We start from the raw sequence: 24,200 nt of genomic DNA, 5'->3' as shown, positions 1-24,200 counted from the left end.
ACTAAACAGCTTCAGAAGGATATAGGTTGCAGTAGGTACTGGGAGATGAAGAAGCTTGCACAGGACAGAGTAGCATGGGGAGCTGCATCAAACCAGTTCCCAGACTGAAAACCACAACAACAACACAGCCCCATCTAAATGCTACATTTCGTAACTATTTATTTTTCTTCTACCATATGTTTTTCCCCTTCTCCGATAGTATTCCGTTGCAATTTGTCGTCATTCTGAAAAGTGGTGTTATCTCTACAGCGGTTTGAAAGGGTAACTTAAATTATAATCACCCTGTACTTCTCTGATGGGTTGGAGATTTTGGCTGGCAAATCCATGACCGCCCCTTTTTACAAATCCATCACTGCTCGCATTTTTGATCACAACACATGCGGGAAGTATACTTTCCAGATAAAACCTCATGCTCGGTTCCCCGGATTGATACTGGACTCTTAGCTCAATTGAGCACTTCGCATACAATATAATGTCAATGAGTGCAAGAAAGAGTTAAATGTAATTGGCTCCCTCACCTGTGTGTTGTGGTGGGCGGGGGGGGGGGGGGGGGGGGGCACATCAAAGCATTCTACTCCTCGAATTACTCTTCATTTCTGAGCCATTCCTGTCTGCCTTGGAGGCCGGTCGGAGTGGCCGAGCCGTTCTAGGCGCTTCAGTCTGGAACCGCGCGACCGCTACGGTCGCAGGTTCGAATCCTGCCTCGGGCATGGATGTGTGTTATGTCCTTAGGTTAGTTAGGTTTAAGTAGTTCTAAGTTCTAGGGGACTGATGACCAAAGAAGTTAAGTCCCATAGTGCTCAGAGCCATTTTTTTTGTCTGCCTTGGAGCCATGTATTGCACGCCTACAAGCGCGCTGTCAAACAAACTTTTAATTCTAGGAAAGTCCTGGCTATAAGAACAGAAACTGCATTAACGAACTACGGAATGTCTCCGACAGAAGTACTAAAATTCCGGCCGTCTGCACAAGCGTTGACTCTTGGTATCTCCTCACAAATTCTATGAAATGTTCTTCATATTTACCTATATTCGAATGTGACCTTGACACACTCAATTGTCAGGTAACAATGTGTTATTATGACACGCTCGCTGTTTATTAACATAAATTGCACACTTAATAGTCTCGTTGAAGGTCAGTAAAGTTCCGTAAGAGGGATGTGCTTAAATTTTTGCGCGGAGACTGCGGCAATTAAGTCTGCATTTTCATTTTTTCAACTTCTTTCTTAAAGATATTAAATGTGTCCTGTTCCAGGAGCGTTCTTAAAAGTTTTCAACACCGAATGTGGAATAAAACAACAAAACGTTATATTTTGGATGTGGTACTAAAACAGATTCGCTGTAAACGGAGAGGGCAAACAATCATTTCGTTATGGGTGATGTCACGCTCTGGCATCCGCTGTAATGAGGAAGTTGATGTCTTAGCGAAGCAAACTGCATCTGCGGAACCTGTTCTAGATTTGAAATTACCGTACACAGATTACTTACTGAAGTCAAGAATCAAAGAAAAACAGCAATGTCAACAGACTTAGAATGTGTCCCAACAAACGAAAGTTGGGTATTATGTTGCATTACAATCTCAAATTCCTACTAGTCCTTGGTTTACGAGGATGCATTTGGACAGATCTACTATTTCCACCATCATTTGACTCCGTTTTAACTATGGCTCGCTTCCTGTATATTTGTACAGGACCAACATCTACGATTCTCCTGCATGTGAGTCTGGTTCTGACTCAGAAGCTGATGTAAACCACATCCTGTTGTTGTGTTCCAAATTCAAGAATAAACGATCGGAATGTTTGAGGACTTTGATGAGTATGGGTTATTTCCTGCCTCAGTCAGCACCTTCTCTCGTTGTTTCTAAAGACATAAGACAGTCATTTTCATTTCTTAAGAGCATAGGGACGAAACCAGTACTCAACATGTAGTGCGAATTGATGAAATAAATATGTCTGTTATGTCTATTTATTAAACTTTTTTGTGAAAAACAAAAAAAATTGACAGTTTGAGCTTTCAGTTCTGTAAATATGCATCTACACTGAAGCGCCAAAGAAACGGCATGTATTCAAATAAGAGATATGGTAACAGGCAGAACACGGCGCTGCGGTCGGCAACGCCAATACAAGACAGGCGTCGGGCGAAGTTATTAGATCGATTACTGCTGCTACAATGACAGGTAATCAAGATTTAATTGAGTTTGAACGTGGTGTTACAGTCGGCGCACGAGTGATGGGACACAGCATCTCCGAGGTAGCGATGAAGTGCGGATTTTCCAGTACGACCATTTCACGGGTGTACCGTATCACGAATCCGTTAAAACATCAAATCTCCGACCTCGATGCGGCCGGAAAAAGATCCTACTAGAACTAGACCAAGGAGGACAGAAGAGAATCGTTCAACGTGACGGAAGTGGAACACTTCCGCAAATTACAGTAGATTTCAATGCTAGGCCATCAACAAGTCAACTTGCGTATCATTCAACGAAACATCATCGATATGGGCTATCGGGCCGAGGTCCTACTCGGGTATCCTTGATGACTGCCCGGCACAAAGCTTTACGGCTATCCTGGGCCCATCAACAACGACGGTCTGTTGATGACTGGGAACATGTTGCCTGGTCGGACGAGTATCGTTTCAAACTGTATCGAGCGGATGGACATGTACGGGTATGTAGACAATCTCATGAATCCATAGACCCTGCTTGTCAGCAGGGGGCTGTTCGAGCTGGTGCAGGCTCTCTAATGGCATGGGGCCTGTGCAGCTGAAGTGGTATGGGACCCCTGATACGTGAGACAGGTGAGATGTACGTAAGCATCTTGCCTGATAACTCGCATACATTCATGTCCTTTGTGCATTCCGATGGATTTAGGGAATTCCAGCAGGACAATGCGACATCCCACACGTCCAGAATTGCTACAGAGTGGCTCCAGGAACACTCCTCTGAGTTTAAACTCTTCCGCGGGCCACCAAACAACCGAGAGATGAGCATTATTGAGAATATCTGTGATGCTTGCAACGTGCTGTTCGGAAGAGATCTACACGCCATCGTATTCTTACGGATCTATGGACAGCTCTGGAGGACTCATGGTGTCAATTCTCTCCAGTACTACTTCAGATATTATTCGAGCAACATACCATGTCTTGTTCCGGCACTTCTACGTACTCGCGGGATCTATATACAATACTAGGCAGATATACCGATTTCTTTTTCTCTTCAATTTTCGCTGTACACTTATGCACTCGATGAAAACACGTTTTCGTGATGGCTAAATACAGTGCAAACTTCTTTCTGTCTTTGTTTCGCTTACGCCATAGTCCCGCAGCGATCGCAGGGTCGGTGGGGTTAGAACAGATTTGGCAATGTTAGTGTTAGGGATGGCCGGATGCCCCAAATGTCTGCGTCTAGTGTAAAACATGAAATAGTGCGGACGTGTTTCAAATGTCTGCAACGCGTGTAACTGAGACGGAACGTGGGGACCAGCCCGGTACTCACCTAGCGGGATGTGGAAAACCGCCTAAAAATCACATCCAGGCTGCCCGGCACACCGGCCCTCGTCGTTAATCCGCCGGGAGGATTCGATCAGGGCCGGTGCGCCTACCCGAGTCCAGGAAACAGCACGTTAGCGCTCTCGGCTACCCTGACGGGTTAGATACTGTGCAAACTCTGGAAGCCAAATAAATAAACATTGAAAAAATATATTTCTTTATCTATCAACAGCTGGATATTATTTGGCATGCTATCACGTACACCCTGCCAAACTCTATGTTACAGATTAGGAAAATAACATAAAAATGTTACTTGTAAAAGTACACTCCACTAACAAGACAGGAAACTAGAGCGCTTTCTTGAAGTTATAGCCCTTTTCTTTCTCGACCAGCGCGAGCACGTAACAAACTCCACAACCCAACTGGTCTAAGTTTTGTTAATTATGTTAACCGTAAAGTGTGGCGGCCGTGCTTCAGGTTATCTCCGGCCAGCATCTCGTGCTTCCGCCGCTCGCCCCCGCCTGAGCCAGAACAGACGCAGCGTGGAGCCTCCGCCCACTTTCCTCCTCCATTTCTCGGGCTCTCCTGCACGAGGCCAACGCATTTGCGCGAGGACCTAGTGCGATGCGGCAGCAGATATCGGTAATCGTTACCGCCACAAAAAAAGTGTTCCAGAGGCGATCCGCCATCTGGCCGCTTTTTGCCGGCCGCCCCCGCTATCTGCGCCGCGTATCGCCGGCACGCACGGCTTCCGCTGCCTGGCTGCTGCCGCGTGTCGGCGGTGGCCAGGCCCATCTCGGCGCCTTACAAGTCCAGCCGCCGCGGGCGAGGCAGAAACGAGAGTCGGAAGTTGTGCGCCAGACGCATTGTCACCGAACTGCCACTGATAGGACGCTGCCGCACTTGCGAGGGCTGAAAGTGGCTCGTAAAGTCTGAAAGCTAACCGTTGTCATGTAATTCCTGGGATATGGTTCGTCTACCGCAAACTAAAAGACACACTGTTTTTGTTGTATAACTGGTGTTTAGCTTCTTTATATTTGTTACGGTTATTCATCGACCTGTAACACCGTGTCTGTATACACACTACTGGCCATTAAAATTGCTGCACCAAGAACAAATGCAGATGATAAACTGGTATTCATTGGACAAATATATTATACTAGAACTGACATGAGATTACATTTTCACGCAATTTGGGTACATAGATCCTGAGAAATCAGTACCCGGAACAACCACCTCTGGCCGTAATAACGACCTTGATACGCCTGGGCATTGAGTCAAACAGAGCTTGGATGGCGTGTACAGGTACAGCTGCCCATGCAGCTTCAACAAGATACCACAGTTCATCAAGAGTAGTGACTGGCGTATTGTGATGAGCCAGTTCCTTCGTCACCATTGACCAGACGTTTTCTGCTGATGAGAGATCTGGAGAATGTGCTGACTTCTCGGCGCATGGATATGGCTGACTCTGTTTGCAGTCACGTATCGAGCGGAACAAAAGAGGACCGCGGCTGTAGCGACCTCTTGCGGCGCCGTGGACGCTTCCTGGTGGACTCTGGGAAGCGTCTATGTTTCCGGGACGACCGGCCAGGCTGACCCCTACTCGATCCGGGGCCCTCTGTACCGGTCTGCTTCGCGGGAAGCGAGAGTGCAGGCGCTTAGTCTGGACACAGTAGTTTCTTCATGAATTAAGAACCAAGTAGAGTTGAGAAAGAGCAAGTTTTGCTGTGGGAAATGGTGCAATATTCCCGCTTCAGCGCCTATAGTTTCATCAAGGTCCGATAGGTGGCAGCGCTATACGTAGCCTTCAAAATGCCGGTTGCAACGGAGGTGCGCGTCAGTCAGAAAGCTGTCGTTGACCCTCTGCTGGCGGAAAACCAGCACATTGTAGATATTTATAGGCGCTTGCAGAATGTCTTCGGAGACCTGGCAGTGAACAAAAGTACGGTGAGCCGTTGGACGAGGCGTCTGTCATCATTGCAACCAGGTCACGAAACGAAATCCGATAACCCGCCAGCTGGCCATCCGCAGACAACTATGACTCACGCAATGTTCTGAGACTCTCATTCGAGGTGATCGGCAGATCACAATCAAATACCACCCTGGTCAGCTGAACGTCTGTTGCTAGCGCTGACACACTCGTCCACCATTTGTTGAACTCTAAGGTTTGTACCCGCTGGATTCCTCGCCGCCTAGCAGAAGACCTTTTAGAGCACCGAACGTCCAGTTGCGGGGAACTGCTTCCGCGTTACGTGGCTCATTGTGACAATTATTTGGTGAACATCGTCACAGACGATCAACAAGTATTCATAGCTTCGAACCGAAAACTAAATGGCAATCAAATAGAGTGACACCACACCACCTCTCCTATAAAGAAAACGTTCAAAGCCGCACCCTTGGCCGGTGAATTCTTGGCTACGGTTGAGCCGTGAGTGGCTTTTGTTCATGCTCGTGCCATATCTCATTTGACATCCTGTTTTTACTGTACTACCACCTCGTTCTGTTAATTTCAATTACTGGTGTCACTGAGTTGCCGCCTTGCCTGCCCGTGAGCGGCAGCATCGACGCTTATCGATAAAATCCCTCGCGTATTATCTTTGCTGACTGCTAATACTTCCCGGTTGTCGTGTGCTGGCAGGGAGTTTGGAACAGCCAGGAAGTGGGAACGGACCTGGAGTGCAGTTCGGTCCTGGCAGTCGTAGAGTTGGGACGCGGCGGAAGTCGGTCGGGTTGGAGCAGGAGTGATACTTGGATAGCCATGACTCGCCTGACCGTTGCCGGCACACATGACTTGAACTGGGGGTAGTCTTCGTTAATCGTAGGTTGGTCGTCTAACCGGACGACGTGTATTTGGTCGCCGGTCGCTTATAGGTTGGCGGTGTGAGTCTTAACTCATGGTTCAGTCGTGTCATTGCACAATCACTGCTTTTAGCATTGGTTGCGTTCTTCATCCTAGTGTTTGTGAAATTGTGTGTAGCTTGTGATGTCGACTGCTCAGCTATTTTAGTGCTGTCTCCTTTCTGGGGTGCGAGGAGTCGGTCGGTTGCCGTGGAGCAGTGAGGAAATCTTCATGGGGCGTAGTTTGGCCGGGCCCACTGGCGGTCTCTATGCAGTGTCGGAGTGTGTGGGGCTGTTCCCATTGCTACAAGATCCGTGGCTCACCGACTCTGGATACGAAAGTTGAGTTTGGATTTAATTTATAAGAAAGTCGAGACTGTTCACATTGTGCCGTCTGGTTCTCGTTGTTGGCTGTTGGGACATTCCCGCGAGCAACAACGTGTGTGTTCGAGTTGGCGAAGGTTTAGCCACCGTCTGGTGAAGTCCAACTGTATTTGGTTACTTGCAATTGAAGTGCACCAGCGGAATTTTCTGCCTTGTGGCCGTTAACGTTCCGGTTACCTGCCCTGGGCCGGCCGGGCTGGCCGAGCGGTTCTAGGCGCTACAGTCTGGAACCGCGCGACCGCTGCGGTCGCAGGATGGAATCCTGCCTCGGGCATGGATGTGTGTGATGTCCTTAGGTTAGTTTGGTTTAAGTAGTTCTACGTTCTAGTGGACTGATGACCTCAGAAGGTAAGTCCCATAGTGCTCAGAGCCATTTGAACCATTTTTGAACCTGCCCTGGCCGTTGACGTAAATTCAGGCAGTGTCCATTCCTCACCGTGTTGTCGCTGTCCAGTATGGTGTGTAGTTTCACAGCTTAATGCATGCTTGGTTTTGGGCGCCCATGCCTTTCACGTTTTACATCGAACTCTCAGTTGTGTGCTGGTCGAGTGGAGCGCAAGTTACCTTGTCGGTGGGTCCGTTGACTGTCTGTTGGTTGGGTTGTCGTCGGATCGAGAATGGTTGGGCCGACTGCCTGTCCCACCTAAGTGATGGTTAGTATTTCAAGTGCTGGCAGACCCCCGAAAACTTCTGAGCACCGTTAGCTGCACTACCTTTTCTTATTTTCTGTTATGTGTAATTGTATGGCTCGTAGCTGATAGTTTTGAATTAAAATTGAATTGTTTTTAATGGTGTTTTAAGTCATGGGCCTTCAGCCTCTTTAAAATTAAAATTCCTTGCTTGTCAAGTGTTAGAATCTTTGGGCCTACAGCATGATTAAAATATTGTTTATAGATAAAGCCTTGGGCCTTCTGCATACTAAAAATTATTTGATTTGTGTTTTGAGTCATGGGCCTTCAGCCATTTTAAAATTAAAACTTTCTTGCTTGTCAGGTGTTAGATTGTGTCGGCCTTCATCCTGATTAATACATTGTTTAAATTTAAAGTCTTGGGCCTTCTACCTACTAAGAATTACTTTAGTTGTGTTTTTAAGTCATGGGCATTCAGCCGTTTTAAAATTGAAGTTCCATGCTTGTCAAGTATGAGATTGTTTGGGGCCTTCAGCCTAATTTAAGATAAGGTTTAGTTGTTTAAAATTATTTTACTTTGAGTTTTAAGTCATGGGGCCTTGAGCCGTTTTTAAATTAAGGATCATTGTCTTTCGAGCATCTGACTGTTTGAGGCCTTCAGCCTAATTGAAAATAAGGCCTTCTGTGTTGTTTTATTTAATTTTATCTTTCGTCTTAAATCGTGGGCCTTCAGCCGTCTTTAAATTAAGGTTGTTGCTTTTCAAGTGTTAGATTTTGGGCCTTCAGCCAAATTGTAGAACTTACATAGCGTGAGGCCTTCTGCCTTTCAAATGTTCTCTTTGGCATCTGAATTTTGAGTTAACGGCTTTTAGCCGTTCTTTATTTTTTAATTAAAGTGGTTGTGCCGTTAAGGCATAAGATAAAGTGGCGTACTCAGCCGATAACTAATTTCAAGAATTTGTACCGTAATGTTTGGTCAAATAAATAAAGTTATATGTGTTCAAGTGTAACTGGCAGCCGCTCATTTGGGCCCCTTTCCACAATTCCAATTATCTGTCCTGACATGTGGGTTTAGCAGGGCGTTTCAAAGGTCTTCTGAGACCCGGATATCCTCCAGCATGGTGCAACGATCGACTGTGAACTGTACTGTGCTGCCCCCAGGAAACTGCAGAAACGACATCAGCATGTTCGTCGACACATAAATGGAAACGAACTTCTCTTTCTCCATGACAACGCGAGGCCTGACACAAATACGAGCCCCCTAGAAGAGCATTCAAGACTTTGTTGGACTGTTCTTCCACATCCATCCTGCAGGCTTGATCTCACACCTTCCGGCTTCCATCTGTTTGGCCCAATGAAGTATGCACTTCGCGAGAAGCAGCACGTAGATGATGGGGAGGTTACTGATGCAGCAGGACGCTGCACCCGACGTCCACCAGTCGAGTGGTACCGTGAGGGCATGCAGATCCTCTCAATTAGATGGTGTAAGGCTGTTGCATTGAACGGAGATTACTCAGGAAAACAGGGTTTTGTTGCCTAAAAAATATGAGCAAGTGGCATCGTTGGCCGCGAGGCCCCTATTCGGGAAAGTTCGGCCGCCAAGTGCATGTCTTATTTCATTCGACGCCAGACTGAACGACTTGAGCGCCGGTGATGAGGATGACCTGATGATGAGGACATCACAACACAGAGTCTCCAAGTGGAGAATATCTCCAACCCGGCCGGGAATCGAACACGGGTCCACTTGCATGAGAGACGAGCACGTTACTACCCAGTTAACCAAGCTTTGTTGCCTAAAGAATGGGGAACAACATGGTGTATAGGTAGAGGTCTGCGCGGATGCGGATATCCACGGATACATCCGCGGATATCCGCGGTATTTGTTACTTGGCCGATAAAATCACGACGGCCGCGGATATCCGCGGGTCATCTGCGGATAATGACCAAGGCATCTGTGAAGTGCTCTCTGGGTGGCAAACCTGCCCACTGTCTACCATCAGATGGATAGAGCGTCTGCCATGTAAGCAGGAGATCCCGGGTTCGAGTCCCGGTCGGGGCTCACATTTTCATCTGTCCCCGTTGGCGTATGTCAACGCCTGTAAGCAACTAAGGGTGTTCATTTCATTGTAATTTCATTCTAACGAGCGGCATGGTCACCGATGGTATCTGTTCTTTCGGACATGTCCGAATGAACAAATACCATCTTAGTACATACAAAAAGTAGTTAAGTTGTTGCAGAAATGGCACCCTAACAATAACTATGTCATTACATACGATAATTCTAAGTACTACTGTCTATTACTATTAATTACTCATTCAAAACTTAAATATATGCTGATGCGGATAAGGAACTTGTGGATGCGGATTAATTGCTACGGATGCGGATGCGATTGCGGATTAGGACATTGCGGATGCGGTACGGATGCGGTGCGGATGCGGATTGCACTTTTCTTATCCGCGCAGACCTCTATGTATAGGAATCCTGAATAAAACCAATCTACTTTCAGAAAAAAATGCTGTCTAACTTACACTACTGGTCATTAAAATTGCTACACCAAGAAGAAATGCGGATGATACACGGGTATCCATTGCACAAATATATTATACTAGAACTGACATGTGATTACATTTTCACGCAATTTAAGTCCATAGATCCTGAGAAATCAGTACCCAGAACAACCACATCTGGCCATAATAACGGCCTTGATACGCCTGGGCATTGAGTGAAACAGAGCTTGGATGGGGTGTACAGGTACAGCTGTCCATGCAAGTTCAACACGATACCACAGTTCATCAAGAGTAGTGACTGGCGTATTGTGACGAGCCAGTAGCTCGGCCACCATTGGCCAGACGTTTTCAATTGGTGAGAGATCTGGAGACTGTGCTGGCCCGGGCAGCAGTCGAATATTTTCTGTATCCAGAAAGGCCCGTACAGGACCTGCAACATGCGGTCGTGTATTATCCTGCTGAAATGTAGGGTTTCGCAGGGATCGAATGAAGGGCCGAGCCATGGCTCGTAACACATCTGAAATGTAACGTCAACTGTTCACAGTGCCGTCAATGCGAACAAGAGGTGACCGAGACGTGTATCCGGTGGCACCCCATACCATCACGCCGGGTGATACGCTAGTATGGCGATGACGAATACACGCTTCCAATGTGCGTTCACCGCAAAGTCGCCAAACAAGGATGCGACCATCATGATGCTGTAAACAGAACCCGGATCCATCCGAAAAAATGACGTTTTGCCATTTGTGTACCCAGGTTCGTCGTTGAGCACACCATCGCAGGCACTCCTGTCTGTCATACAGCGTCAAGGGTAACCGCAGCCATGGTCTCCGAGCTGATAGTCCATGCTGCTGCAAACGTCGTCGAACTGTTCGTGCAGATGGTTGTTTCTTGCAAACGTCCCCATCTTTTGACTCAGGGATCGAGACGTGGCCGCACGATCCGCTACAGCCATGCGGATAACATGCCAGTCGTCTCGACTGCTAGTGATACGAGGCCGTTGGGATCCTGCACGGCGTTCCGTATTACCCTCCTGAACGCACCGATTCCATATTCTGCTAACAGTCACTGGATCTCGACCAACGCGAGGAGCAATGTCGCGACACGATAAGCCGCAATCGCGATAGGCTACAATCCGACCTTTATCGAAGTCTGAAACGTAATGGTACGCATTTCTCCTCCTTGCACGAAGCATCACAAAAACGTTTCACCAGGCAACGCCGGTCAACTGCTGTTTGTGTATGAGAAATCGGTTGAAACTCTTCTCATGTCAGCACGTTGTAGGTGTCGCAACCGGAGACAACCTTGTGTGAATGCTCTGAAAAGCTAATCATTTGCTTATCACAGCATCTTCTTCCAGTCGGTTAAATTTCTCGTCTGTAGCACGTCATCTGCGTGGTGTAGCAATTTTAATGGCGAGTAGTGTATTTAACGCTCCTTGTAGACACTTTGGATTAACTTACGTGTAGGACTACAAAGTTTTTATTTACGAAAGAACTACTCAGCTGAGAGATGTATCTTTCAGATGCACTCTCACGCACATGTAAGGCTGCGATACTGTTTACAATTACGTTATGTTCAAAGTTTTCTTTTTCTTTTCGTAAATTTTCATTGCGTCCTCAGGGCCGGTTTGAGAATCTTTTGCCGCAGAAGCAACATATAATCTGGCGCCCCTCGTCCTTCCCTCCTTCACACATACGTTAGTTCCCCTTCTTTGGGCTCCTGATAAGACCTTTGATTCTAAATCTGGTGAACGACGAAAAGTGTTGCTTTCGGCACTAATTACCACTCAAAATATAACAGTACGAAATAGGATTAATCTTCGTGAAAGCAGTATGATCCACATCTTCCACAGGAGAGCCATAAATACACTCTAAGACAAAGAGGAAAACGATGCACCACGAAGGAATTATCGAAAGGGACTGCACATATACAGACGAACAAATGATTACAATTTTAGAGTAATTTAATGATTCATTCAGGTGAAACAGATTCACAAAGTCAGCTAGCCAATAACGCGTTGGTCCATTTCTGTGCCTTATGCAAGCTCTGGATCGGTTTGGCATTGGATGATAGAGCTGTTGAATTTTGACGATCTAATGCGCATATCGGACAGAACTTGGCACGATATCCCTCAAGAGGAATCCAACAACTATGTGAATCAATGCCAACCCAAATAACTGCTTCGATAATGACCAACGCTTTATTGACTTGCTCAATTTCTAACGGTCTTACTCTTGAATAAATCATCCAACAGTTCTGATATTATAACCATTTTGGTTGTCTGTACCTGTACATCAGATATACCGATTTCTGTTCCATTCATATAATTCCTTCTTGGTGCATATTTTTTTATTTTTTTGTGTCTGCATTTATTTACACTTGGTAACTTGTACGTACGGCATCCACCATCTTGTGAACGTTCTCATCCTTATGCCTTTATTCGCTTGCCACAAGAGTCAGCAGCCTAATAGTAGATTAATTATCCTCTTACGAGAAATAAGAGACAGTCTTCCGCTCATGAGGTTTACATCGTAGGTAAAGAACCTTTGCCCTCTGCTAGTGCTAGCAATAGGCTCAGTGCATACCATCGACCGCTGGATTTTCAAGCTGATAGCTACAAAATCCCATTTGGAACTCCATTCAGATAGAGTGGGAGAAATTCGATTACCACTATTAAGGTATTATTAAAAATTGCTTTGACGCAATCAATTTTCACTGCTTTCTGGGCCGCAGTTTGTTCTTGCGTATAAAGATGGCTCTCGATATCAAGCGATTTCGGCCGTAGGATATGCACTCGTTATACTCAAGCTGAAATCTTTCAAACTATTCCGTCTACTCCCATACTTTTCAAATTTTAACGTGGAAGCGAAAGCGGTATCTATTCGAGAGGCTCCCCTATTTGGTCATCATGTTAAGTCCCATAGTGCTTAGAGACATATGAACCATTTGTTCTGTTTCCTACGTGACTGGCACGTATGCATATGAATTTTGGAGTTGTTTCTGCAGTTCCATGCTCTGATTTGCAGGCGCATGCTTTCCAATTTCTGTTGAGTTCTGTCTATTTTCTATTTTGTCTGTAATTAGTAAGTCAAGTTTCCTTAACCACTTGTATTATACCTATGTGGACACTGTAAAACAATTTCAAACCGTTGTTCAAACATTTGCATTGTGATTTTTCTGAATATATGTTTTGTATTTGTATCAAGATTTTCGCCAAGCTTCTACATATACATCTACATTTATACTCCGCAAGCCACACAACGGTGTGTGGCGGAGGGCACCTAACGTGCCACTGTCATTACCTCCCTTTCCTGTTCCAGTCGCGTATCGTTTACGGAAAGAACGACTGCCGCAAAGCCTCCGTGCGTGCTCCAATTTCTCTAATTTTACATTCGTGATCTCCTCTGGAGGTATAACCAGGGGGAAGCAATATATTCGATACCTCATCCAGAAACGCACCCTCTCGAAACCTGGACAGCAAGCTACACAGCGATGCATAGCGCCTCTCTTGCAGAGTCTGCCACTTGAGTTTGCTAAAGATGTCCGTAACGCTATCACGCTTACTAAATAACCCTGTGACGAAACGAGCCGCTCTTCTTTGGAGCTTCTATATCTCCTCCGTCAACCCGATCTGGTACGGATCCCACACTGATGAGCAATACTCAAGTAAAGGTCGAACGAGTGTTTTGTAATCACCTCCTTTGTTGATGGACTACATTTTCTAAGGACTCTCCCAATGAATGTCAACCTGGCACCCGCCTTACCAACAATTAATTTTATATGATCATTCCACGTCAAATCGTTCCGTACGCATATTCCCAGGTATTTTACAGAAGTAACTGCTACCAGTGATTGTTCCGCTATCATATAATCATACAATAAAGGATCCTTCTTTCTATGTATTCGCAAATACGTTGAATTTGTCTATGTTAAGGGTCAGTTGCCACTCGCTGCACCAAGTGCCTATCCGCTGCAGATCTTCGTGCATTTCGCTGCAATTTTCTAATGCTTCAACTTCTCTGTATACTACAGCATCATCCGCGAAAAGCCGCATGGAACTTCCGACACTATCTACTAGGTCATTTATATATATTGTGAAAAGCAGTGGTCCCATAACACTCCCCTGTGGCACGCCAGAGGTTACTTTAACGTCTGTAACGTACTTTTGACAGTATGGTTCAGTAAACCAAAGTCAAATAAAAAAAATCTATACAACTTTCTGGAGCCATCTCTACGATTTCTGTTTTTAGCAACAGATGCATTCGTATAAAAAAATGCTTTCATTTTGAACAGATGTCAGAGCACCAGACACTGTAGAGGGCCAAGACTCTCACGCTGAACAACTGAAGCCCAACCAACTAATATATCTGCTTTATTTGCTCTACAGCGTATTGTTGCCTGAGATGATGCGTGGCGTAGTCACGTTTCTCTAACTGAAGGGCCAATCTAAGGCCAAGGCGACACAAGCGGCTGCCTGGAGTGTCAAGCCGAGAGCACACTAACAGCACAATTTGTATGCAGGCTGTATCATACCTGGCTGTGAAAAGCGACGATAATACAAGCAAAACCGCTCAGTTAAACACGAGACCGCAAACGAGCTGTTTGCGAGATAACTGCAAATGTCAGGCTGCGAGGCCACACGACTTCATTCTCAGATACTACACTGATAAGGTAAGCCGGCCGCGGTGGTCTCGTGGTTCTAGGCGCGCAGTCCGGAACCGTGCGACTGCTACGGTCGCAGGTTCGAATCCTGCCTCGGGCATGGATGTGTGTGATGTCCTTAGGTTAGTTAGGTTTAAGTAGTTCTAAGTTCTAGGGGACTGATGACCACAGCTGTTAAGTCCCATAGTGCTCAGAGCCATTTTTTTTGATAAGGTAATGCATTATGATCACTGCTCACCGCAAGACTGCATGCTGCCTGATGACGCTGAGGGCACGTGACGCCGTAAGAGAAGTGTATGAGCGGAGCAGAAGCGAATGGAGAATCATCCTAGCGAAGCCAAATGGCGCAAATGTGGAAATCCACCGGCTTAACTGACTTGACAAAAGCCAGGTTGTTGTGGCCCTGCGTCTCAGAGCTGGTCGGCTGTTCGAGTGCTACCATCGTGTGCGTCTATGGAAAGTGGTTGAAGAACGCTGATTTATTTTATTTATTTATTTAATTCGTGTTCTGTAGACCCATCAGCGATAAATCGCTTGGATGTAGAATGTGCCATTTACATAGATTTGAGACATTTGTTTGTAATAATAGGTTGTACAATGAATAATACATTACACAGAAAAAAATGTTTAAAAGAATTGTTTTTTGAAAAAAGTTACAAATTACATTGAACAGACGATAGATCAAAATCAATTCACATATTCTCATACATAAATTCGTCCAGAGAGTAAATGGTTTTACATCAGTAACTGACATTTTTATTGCCTGAGAGAGAGCATTAAATATTTTTATGCAAGTGTAGTGTACTCCGTTTTGTACCATACGAAGATTCTTTTGTTCAAGATGTTGATCAATTTTTTAACCTAGTGTCATAGTTATGATACATGCTGTTCATTTCGAAAAAGGAATGCTTTTTACACAAGAAACACATGAGAGAGAAAATGGACTGAGATACTGTTGTGAGTATTCTCAGCTCTTGGAAGAGTTTCCTGCAGGAATGTCTGTAATTGACACCACACAGAATCCTTATAACTCTTTTCTTGGCTATGAGGGTTTTGTTTGCCTTTGGCTAGTTTCCCCAGAATATAATTCCATAGGCCATCAGGGCATGAAAATAACCAAAATAGGCAGCTTTAAAAGTATTTAAGTCACTGAAGGAAGCAGTCACACGAATAGCGTAAATTGCTGAGCTTAGTTTTTTATATAGGTAAGGGATGTGTAAGGACCAGTTTAGATTGCTATTAACAAGTAGACCCAGGAACTTTGTTGATTCCACTCTTGCTAAATTCCCATCATTGTATTTAACATTAATCTCACCTTCGATATTTTGGCTTGTATGGAATTGAATCAAATGAGTTTTTTCAAAATGTAGTGATAGTCCGTTAGAGGTAAACCAGTTAAAGGTCTCCTGAAAAATTGCATTTACAGTGATCTCAGCATTAGGAATTGTTGAATTGTCTACCAGAATCGTCGTGTTATAGGCAAACAAAGTAAATTTTACCTTAGCCCTTGTACACATTGGAAGGTCATTTATGAAAATAAGGGGAAGTAGAGGACCCAGAATGGAGCCCGTTGGCTGAAACCACGAGTAGGCGACAAGAAGTTGGAGGTCCATACCTCGTCACGGAACACAGGGATCGGAGGCTTGCCCACTCTACAAGGCAGGATAACAGTCGGTACCACAACGCCAGAGTCTGGCTGCAATGGTGTGAAGAGCATGACAGCGAACGCACTTAGATGTCTTGGCCATCGAATTCGGCTTATCTGAATCCGATGAAAGGCAACTGGGTCGCTATAGGGCGCCGGCTCTGCGCCCGCTAACCAAAGACCCGTAAGTACTGGAAATTTTTGATCTATGAGTAGCCTGTTGGTGCCAAAAACCCCTGGAAACCATCAAGTACTTGTCGAACCCATGGCATGCAGAATAACTACTAAACTGCGTTCCAGAGGTGGTCATAAAATTTTCTATCAAAAGTGTATCCAGTTTAGTATAAATTCATTTCCTTTGTAGTTTTCGATTAAGACTTGATCAAATTAGATTCGATTTTCGTCCCATGCCTACCTTAAAAATAGATGCAGTAGTACTTGAGAACGATATATTTTGCAACTTATTGTACACTCGTACCCATTAAAAGGGGCATCGCACATGTCCTCCAACTGGCAGATAACACTGCAGTCAATTACGAATTTTTCGAAACAACCCCACGGTATCTCATAAATCTTGGAGACTTCAGTACTTCAGACACATTGACGGGAGTGGTGTACACTTCACTTTTGAGAAGACCCCAGACAGCGAAACCCACAGCATGGAGAACAGACCTTACTCCAATGTACAGAGTATCTCGACCTATCCATTTTGAGAAAAGTGCTGCGTTAAATTTCGTCTTACATCAACGACGAATTATGCCTGTGTTACATCATGGATGTGCCACGTTCTTGAAGTTTAGAGATGTAAGGTCGGCCACGGGTGAATATGCAGCTGTGTTCCTCCTTCGACTGCGATCTATAGTTAAGATACAACCCATTTCCTTCATCAGTATATTTAGATTTATTTTTAAAGGTTTCTCCAAACCAAAGAAAAGTGAGTTGTGCCAGCACGTCTCTGGATATGATACCCGAGAGCCTCACCGCGATTTAACTGTGGGTTTTGTTCAAGGAGGCCAGAATAAGGGGAGATGACGCGACCTACGCCGAGCACAACCGTCGATCGAAGCCGGGAGCACCATCTTTCTGAGCCCTGGAACTGAGTTTCTCGGTTAAACTTATGGGGGACACTTGCCATCTTAGCTTTCATACGTCTAATTGTCAGTCATTTCTGAGTAAGCATTTTGATACCGTATAAAGTGCCACTACAATGCAATATGAATAAACACTCAACACCAAATGTTACGAGCGGCGGTGGTTTCAGTTTTGCGGTGTAAGGGCATCCCCGCTTACTCTAACCTCCTTGGGTTTGTTGTCTGTGATCCCACCAGAAGTGTGGCACCGTTGGTTGGTCTGGGCTCGCAGTTTGGTGTCAGCCTATGAGTGAGGAAGGAAACACATGGTCCGGGCGAGGTGCCCTGGGTAGCAGCCAACTTGTGTATTGCAGTTGTGGCCACGGCCGTGAGCAATGAGGACAGACTTGAGTCACGCCCACCGAATGTATAAACTGCTTTTTCGCCACGTCTCAGTGGCTCAAACGCAATTCGGGCCTGTGTGGATGTTGTGTAGTAACCGACACTGAATGCAGACTGTCTGCGTGTCTGGTCCTGTGCGATAATCATGGTAAATTACAGGCTCATATCGTTAACGTCGATATGCAGCAGGATTTTAGAACATATATTGTATTCGAACATTATGAATTAGCTCGAAGGAAACGGTCTATTGACGCACAGTCAACATGGGTTTAGGAAACATCGTTCCTGTGAAACACAACTAGCTCTCTATTCACATGAAGTGCTGAGTGCTATTGACAAGGGATTTTAGATCGATTCCGTATTTATGGATTTCCGGAAGGCTTTTGGCACTGTACCACACAAGCGGCTAGTAGTGAAATTGCGTGCCTATGGAATATCGTCTCAGTTATGTGACTGCATCTGTGATTTCCTGTCAGAGAGGTCACAGTTCGTAGCAATTGACAGAAAGTCATCGAGTAAAACAGAAGCGATTTCTGCCGTTCCCCAAGGTAGTGTTATAGGTTCTTTGCTGTTCCTTATCTATATTAACGATTTTCGAGACAATCTGAGCAGCCGTCTTCGGTTGTTCGCAGATGATGCTGTCGTTTATCGACTAATAAAGTCATAGGAAGATCAAAACAAACTGCAGAACGATTTAGAAAAGATATATGAATGGTGCGAAAAGCGGCAGTTGACCCTAAATAACGAAAAGTGTGAGGTCATCCACATGAGTGCGAAAAGGAACTCGTTAAACTTCGGTTACATGATAAATCAGTCTAATCTAAAAGCCGTGAATTCAACTAAATACCTAGGTATTACAATTACGAACAACTTAAATTGGAAAGAACACATAGAAAATGGAAAATGTTGTGGGGAAGGCTAACCAAAGGCTGCGTTTTATTGGCACGACACTTAGAAAATGTAAGAGACCTACTAAGGAGACTACTCTACGCTTGTCCGTCCTCTTTTAGAATACTGCCGCGCGGTGTGCAATGCTTACCAGATAGGACTGACGGAACAAATCGAAAAGGCTCAAAGAAAGGCAGGAAGATTTGTATTACGCGAAATATGGGAGAGAGTGTCACAGAAATGATTCAGGATTTGGGCTGGAAATCATTAAAGAAAGGCGTTTTTCGTTGCGACGGAATCTTCTCACGAAATTCCAATCACCAACTTTCCCCTCCGAATGCGAAAATATTTTGTTGTCACTGACCTACATAGGACGAAACGATCACCACGATAAAATAAGGGAAATCAGAGCTCGTACGGAAAGATATAACTGTTCATTCTTTCCGCGCCCTATACGAGTTTGGAATAATAGAGAATTGTGAAGGTGCTTCGATGAACCCTCTGCCAGGCACTTAAATGTTATTCAGAGTATCCTTGTAGACGTAGATGTAATATATTGCGAACACAAAGGAGAGTAGACACCAGGATAGATGGAGATCTTGTCTGCTCCTGCAAGCATGCTCGGGTAGCTGAAGTGGTTGAGATGACCGGTCATGACAAACGGGAAATCCGGTTCCAAGTCCTGATCTGGCACAGATTTTCATTTGTTCTGAAATATCCTTCAGCTGATGCAGAACCATAATCGCAATTTCTGAGCTCAGTATTATTATTATTATTATTATTATTAAGGTTCGTATATTCCGTTTGTAGTTTGCCATATACAGTACCTCTATTACCATCTCGGTTCTCAGTTATAGTAGTGAATTTCTGCTATCCATAATGCATTATGGAGTCTCTCCCGAAGTTCTGCTTCATATGCCTTTGTCTCATGTTATTTAGTTCTAAAGTTTGTGCCACTACCATCAGAAAAAATGATGACACATGCTTAGGTGACTGCTGTGAGAGTAATTATCTTTCAAAAGATTACCAGCATTTGGAAAGCATTACTTAAGTTAATTGAGAACCAAGAGCAGCAAACAGCAGCAGTAGCATCAATAAGGAATGAACTTTTAATAATGACAGCAGTACTGTCTGGAACAGCAGCAGCAGCAGCAGGTCATTACACAGGGATCCAAAGCCAAGCATCAGCGTCCTTGGCTTGTCAACACTTCCGTGTTTTGATGAAACTAAACTGGATTGGGAAACTTATCAACCTCAGCTTGGACTTAATTTTAAGCAAACGTAATCATTGATCACAATTTCAAATGAATCTATTTATTCATCTATTCAGATAGTGAACTAACTCTGAAACACAGTCCCCAAATAAATGCAGGTATGTCAGTATACAGACACACATAGCAGACAACTGGGTGAAATATACGAAAAGAAATACATCGCTTCCATTGCGACTTCAAATGTGTTAGTACACAATGTCACTTCAGATTCCAAAAATCCTGACGCAATCATCCTTACATCGAAGTGACCAACGAACGTGTCTCAAATAATTAACTCTGTTAAAAATTTTCAGTGATAGGTGACAGTGTAGACTTAGAATTTGTCCATTAACAAATTGAAAATAGAAATTCTTCCAATCCATATGCGGCATACAGCAAACCAGTGCTTAACAGTATTGGTTAAAAACAGTCTTGGTTGCAATTTTAGTTTTTTATTTTTGTAGATGGACGCAAGAGGGACCAAGATCTGCATAACGCGTTCCCGTTCACAGGAACGCATTATGCAGATCTTGGTGCCTCTCGCATGCATCTAGAAAAGATAACCTGAAGATGCCTAAATAAGGCGAAACGCTTCGTTGTAAAAAAAAAAAAAAAAACTAAAATTGCAACCAAGACTGTTTTTAACAAATAAATTGAAAATACAAGTATTAAAAATACATTTTTTTTTAAAAAACACTTATGAACAAACAAACAATGTTTCCACATTTGCAGAATCAGATGACATTCACACAGATCAATGTATAGCAGCCAACGGCATTTGGTTTCTGAGTAAAAAAATGCAATAAGAAATTCTTTTTGTAATCCCAGAAATCGGTCTTGCACTACATTGGTGCACGATACTCTGTAATTTCACCTTTACTTGACCGAAACTGTTCCAAGAACTACCTACACAGCTTTCCACATTGTGGCGTCACCAACTCCTGATTCTGTACGGCCACTTTTGACTTGGCGGCCAATGCGAGCAAGGCTTTACAGGAACACGTGCCAGTCGGAGGTACAAAATCCACAGCAGCGCGCAAGACACGGATTCTGGTGGCGATGTGTTGCGCAACAATGGACAGCAGAGTGCTTGCGGCCGCCTTTGTCTCGTAATCGTCAGTGGAGAGGGCGCCGACTGCGTCATCTAAAACGCCTCTCCCTTGGGAGGAGGGAAGAGAAGCCAGCCAGGTAAAAGCGAGCGCGAGCAAGCCGCCATTGTAAGCAGAGCCAGAGAGCGCCGCTAATGTCCCGAGAGAGACATCAATCGCTTTTCCTGCAGCCGATCTCACGCCACGGCCGCCGGCGGCGCTGCAGGCGCAGTAATGGAAGACTCTGTGACGCACGTGTTGCTAATATCTCTGGTGCAGGGCGTAAATCATTGTTACGCGCCACAGAAATTCTGAATATGCCAGCACGGGCAGCTGCGGCAGCAGATAAATGGACTTGTCTCAAGTGCGCACAAGTCTCGCCAAGTGTTGTTAATGTCCCGCTCTCTGACTGCACATTTTTATTCATTTCCACCTTTCTGTTTGTAGGTAACTACTCAGTACAGAACTTCTCTCATCTAAGTTTCTCGCGGGAATTGTACTATCTGTATGTTTTCTTTAATACTTTTCATTATCTACCTTTAAAGTGCGCCGTTGGGTATTGAGTCATTAGACTTGGCAGCCAAATAGCAGGCGTTCTGCCAGTCGGGCAAACGACGTCTCAGTTCTTGGTACTTTGGAACGGATACCAGTTTTAGCATTATCCTTACAACCAACGGAAACTTCCCAAAACAACTGTCCGGAAAGTTGTATAGTGAGTATTTTTAATTTAGCTCTGGAACTGTATGTTCCAGCCAAAAAGAAATATGCCTAGGATATGTGAGTGTGTACTTGTTTATGAGTACATAGGGAAATGTTGATTAATTGCTCTACAGTACCAGCCAAAAGTTGTCGCTAACCGAAGATAAAAAACTATTTCTATACACAAACTAACAGGACAATAAAATAAGAATTTTCTCTCTCTCTCTCTCTGTCATTGAGTAAAGTACAAATATGCTTTAGATTTTAGCCTCTTCAAAGTATCCAACCTATGCCCTCAGAACAGCTGCAAAACTCTTGGCATTCTGACGATAAGGCTATCAAGTGTTTTTGCAGATATTGCAGTCCAACACCCTTGTTAATCATTCCATACCTATTCGACTTTAGATGACCTCCATTTTCTGACCTCCTGTTGAGTTCATTCCATAAGGCTTTAGTGGTATTTGAGTCAGGTTACTGACTCAGCCTAATCATATTCTTTAGTTCCCCACATTTCTCTTTTCTATTGACAAACCGTCTGCACAATGTAGAAACATGTTTTGGGGCAATGTCCTGCCGCAGAACAAAGCCACAGACAGTATGTCTCCTGCCAGGTGGAAATATATTGTTAATCAGTATCCAACGACTATTTTCTTCTTTAATGCTCCATTAATTCTCACTATATCACCGACTTTACAACCTGCAAATCATTCCCACACTATAACCGACCGCCTACCATGCTTCACAGTGTATCACAGGCTAACTCTCAGTACGTCGTCCATGAAGTCGTCTACGCAGCACTCAGCTATGGCATGCAAATATTTCAAACTTAGATTCGTCCGTGAATAATATCTTACAAAAGTGCTGCAAGTTCCAGTTTTGCAGTTTCATTGTAACGTTACACCCATATAATCATATTTTGGTTTGTATAATAAAGGCGTTTTGCTAATATGCACCCCTTTAAACCTTGTTCACAAAGACGGCACGGTATTGTTGTGACAGAGTTTGGAGGTCCTCGAACAATATTCACTTCCTCACAAATTTCAGGTTCACGATGTTTACTCTGTACGCATATGAACTGATCTCCCGTGCATGGTGTTATTCGGGGTTTACCAGAACGCGAAATACCTGCACTGGCAGCAGTTTGCTTGAACCGCTGTGATGTATACACCACTGTTGCTAGACTACGATAACTTTTGTTGCTGTTGCCTGCTAGAATAGCCTTCTGATGCACAGCTACAATTACAGCACGCTTTTCAGTTCCAATCGCCTGCTTCCGTCCGATTAGGAGGTAATATGTACACAGACAGCTGAAGGAATGAGGCCTATTCGAATGGAACTGTCTTTGGTAAAGGTACGTCACTGGTGTTGTGGCTACGCCCCTCTATGCGAAAAATCAGCCAAATACAAAAGAAGCCCTTAGTCTTTACATATTTACACTTGTTATATGATCAGAACGAGCGTATGGTAGATTATGTGGACTGAAATGCCTATTGTAACTACAAACCCATAGCTCTGATAGATGATCGACAACTTTCGGCTCCTAGTGTACATGTGAAGTGTACTTAAGGTGCCTTCACACCTGTGCGCCTTGCTGTTAGTCGCCGTGCGGCTCTGCTTGCACCACTCGCACGTAGAGGTACGCATGTAGGGGCATGCCTTTACCACAACATGTACCCACGAGTGTTTCCATTCACACCTGTGTTTCCACTGGATACCTCTACTTACCTGTGGGTCAAGCACAGTCATACGGCGACTGGCAGCAAAGCGCACATGTGTAAACTTACCTTACGCAGCCACTGATTGAGGTGTGGTACACAGTATGTTTGTGGGTTTTTACAGCGAAAAGAAAAATTCTAAGGCTCCATCTAGATATAGTGGGGGTCAGTAAAGTCGAATGGAAAGAAGACTGGGAATTTTGGTCAAATAAGTATAGGGTAATATCAACAGCAGCAGAAAATGGTACAACGAGAGTAGGATTCGTTAAGGATATGAATGAAGGTTAAAGAGTGAGTTATTGTGAACACTTCAGTGATAGGGTTGTGCTTATCAGAGTCAAAAGCAAACCAACACCGACAACAATAGTTCAGGTATGCATGCCGATGTCGGAAGCCGAAGGTGAAGGGATGGAGAAAGTACATAAGGATGTCGTATGGGTAATTCAGTACGTAAGGTGTAATGAAAATCTAATAGTCATGGGGGATTGGAATGCTGTTTTAGGGGAAGGAGCAGAAGAAAGGGTTATGGGAGAATGTGGCCTTGGAACTAGGAATGAGAGGAGAAAGGCTAATTAACTTCTGTAATAAATTTCAGCTAATAATAGCGAATACTCTGTTCAAAAATCACTAGGGGAGGAGCTATACTTGGAAGAGGCTGGGAGATACGGAATATTTCAGCTAGATTACATCACAGTCAGGCAGAGATTCCGAAATCAAATATTGGTTTGTACGGCCTGCCCAGGAGCAGATATAAGACTCAGAACACGAGACCAGTCAGAAAGAATCAGTGCCCAAAGGAGTTGGGTATGGAAGTGCTAAGGAATGACGTGATACTTCTGGGGCTATAGATAATCCGATAATGAATAGCTCAGTAGGCAGTTCACTTGAAGAGAAATGAACATCTCAAAAATGGCCAATCACATAATTTGGAAA

This window comes from Schistocerca piceifrons, chromosome 6, assembly GCF_021461385.2.
Source record: "Schistocerca piceifrons isolate TAMUIC-IGC-003096 chromosome 6, iqSchPice1.1, whole genome shotgun sequence".
In the NCBI taxonomy this organism is placed as follows: domain Eukaryota; kingdom Metazoa; phylum Arthropoda; class Insecta; order Orthoptera; family Acrididae; genus Schistocerca; species Schistocerca piceifrons.
The sequence above is the reverse complement of the archived record's forward strand: the minus strand, read 5'-3'. Positions refer to the sequence as shown.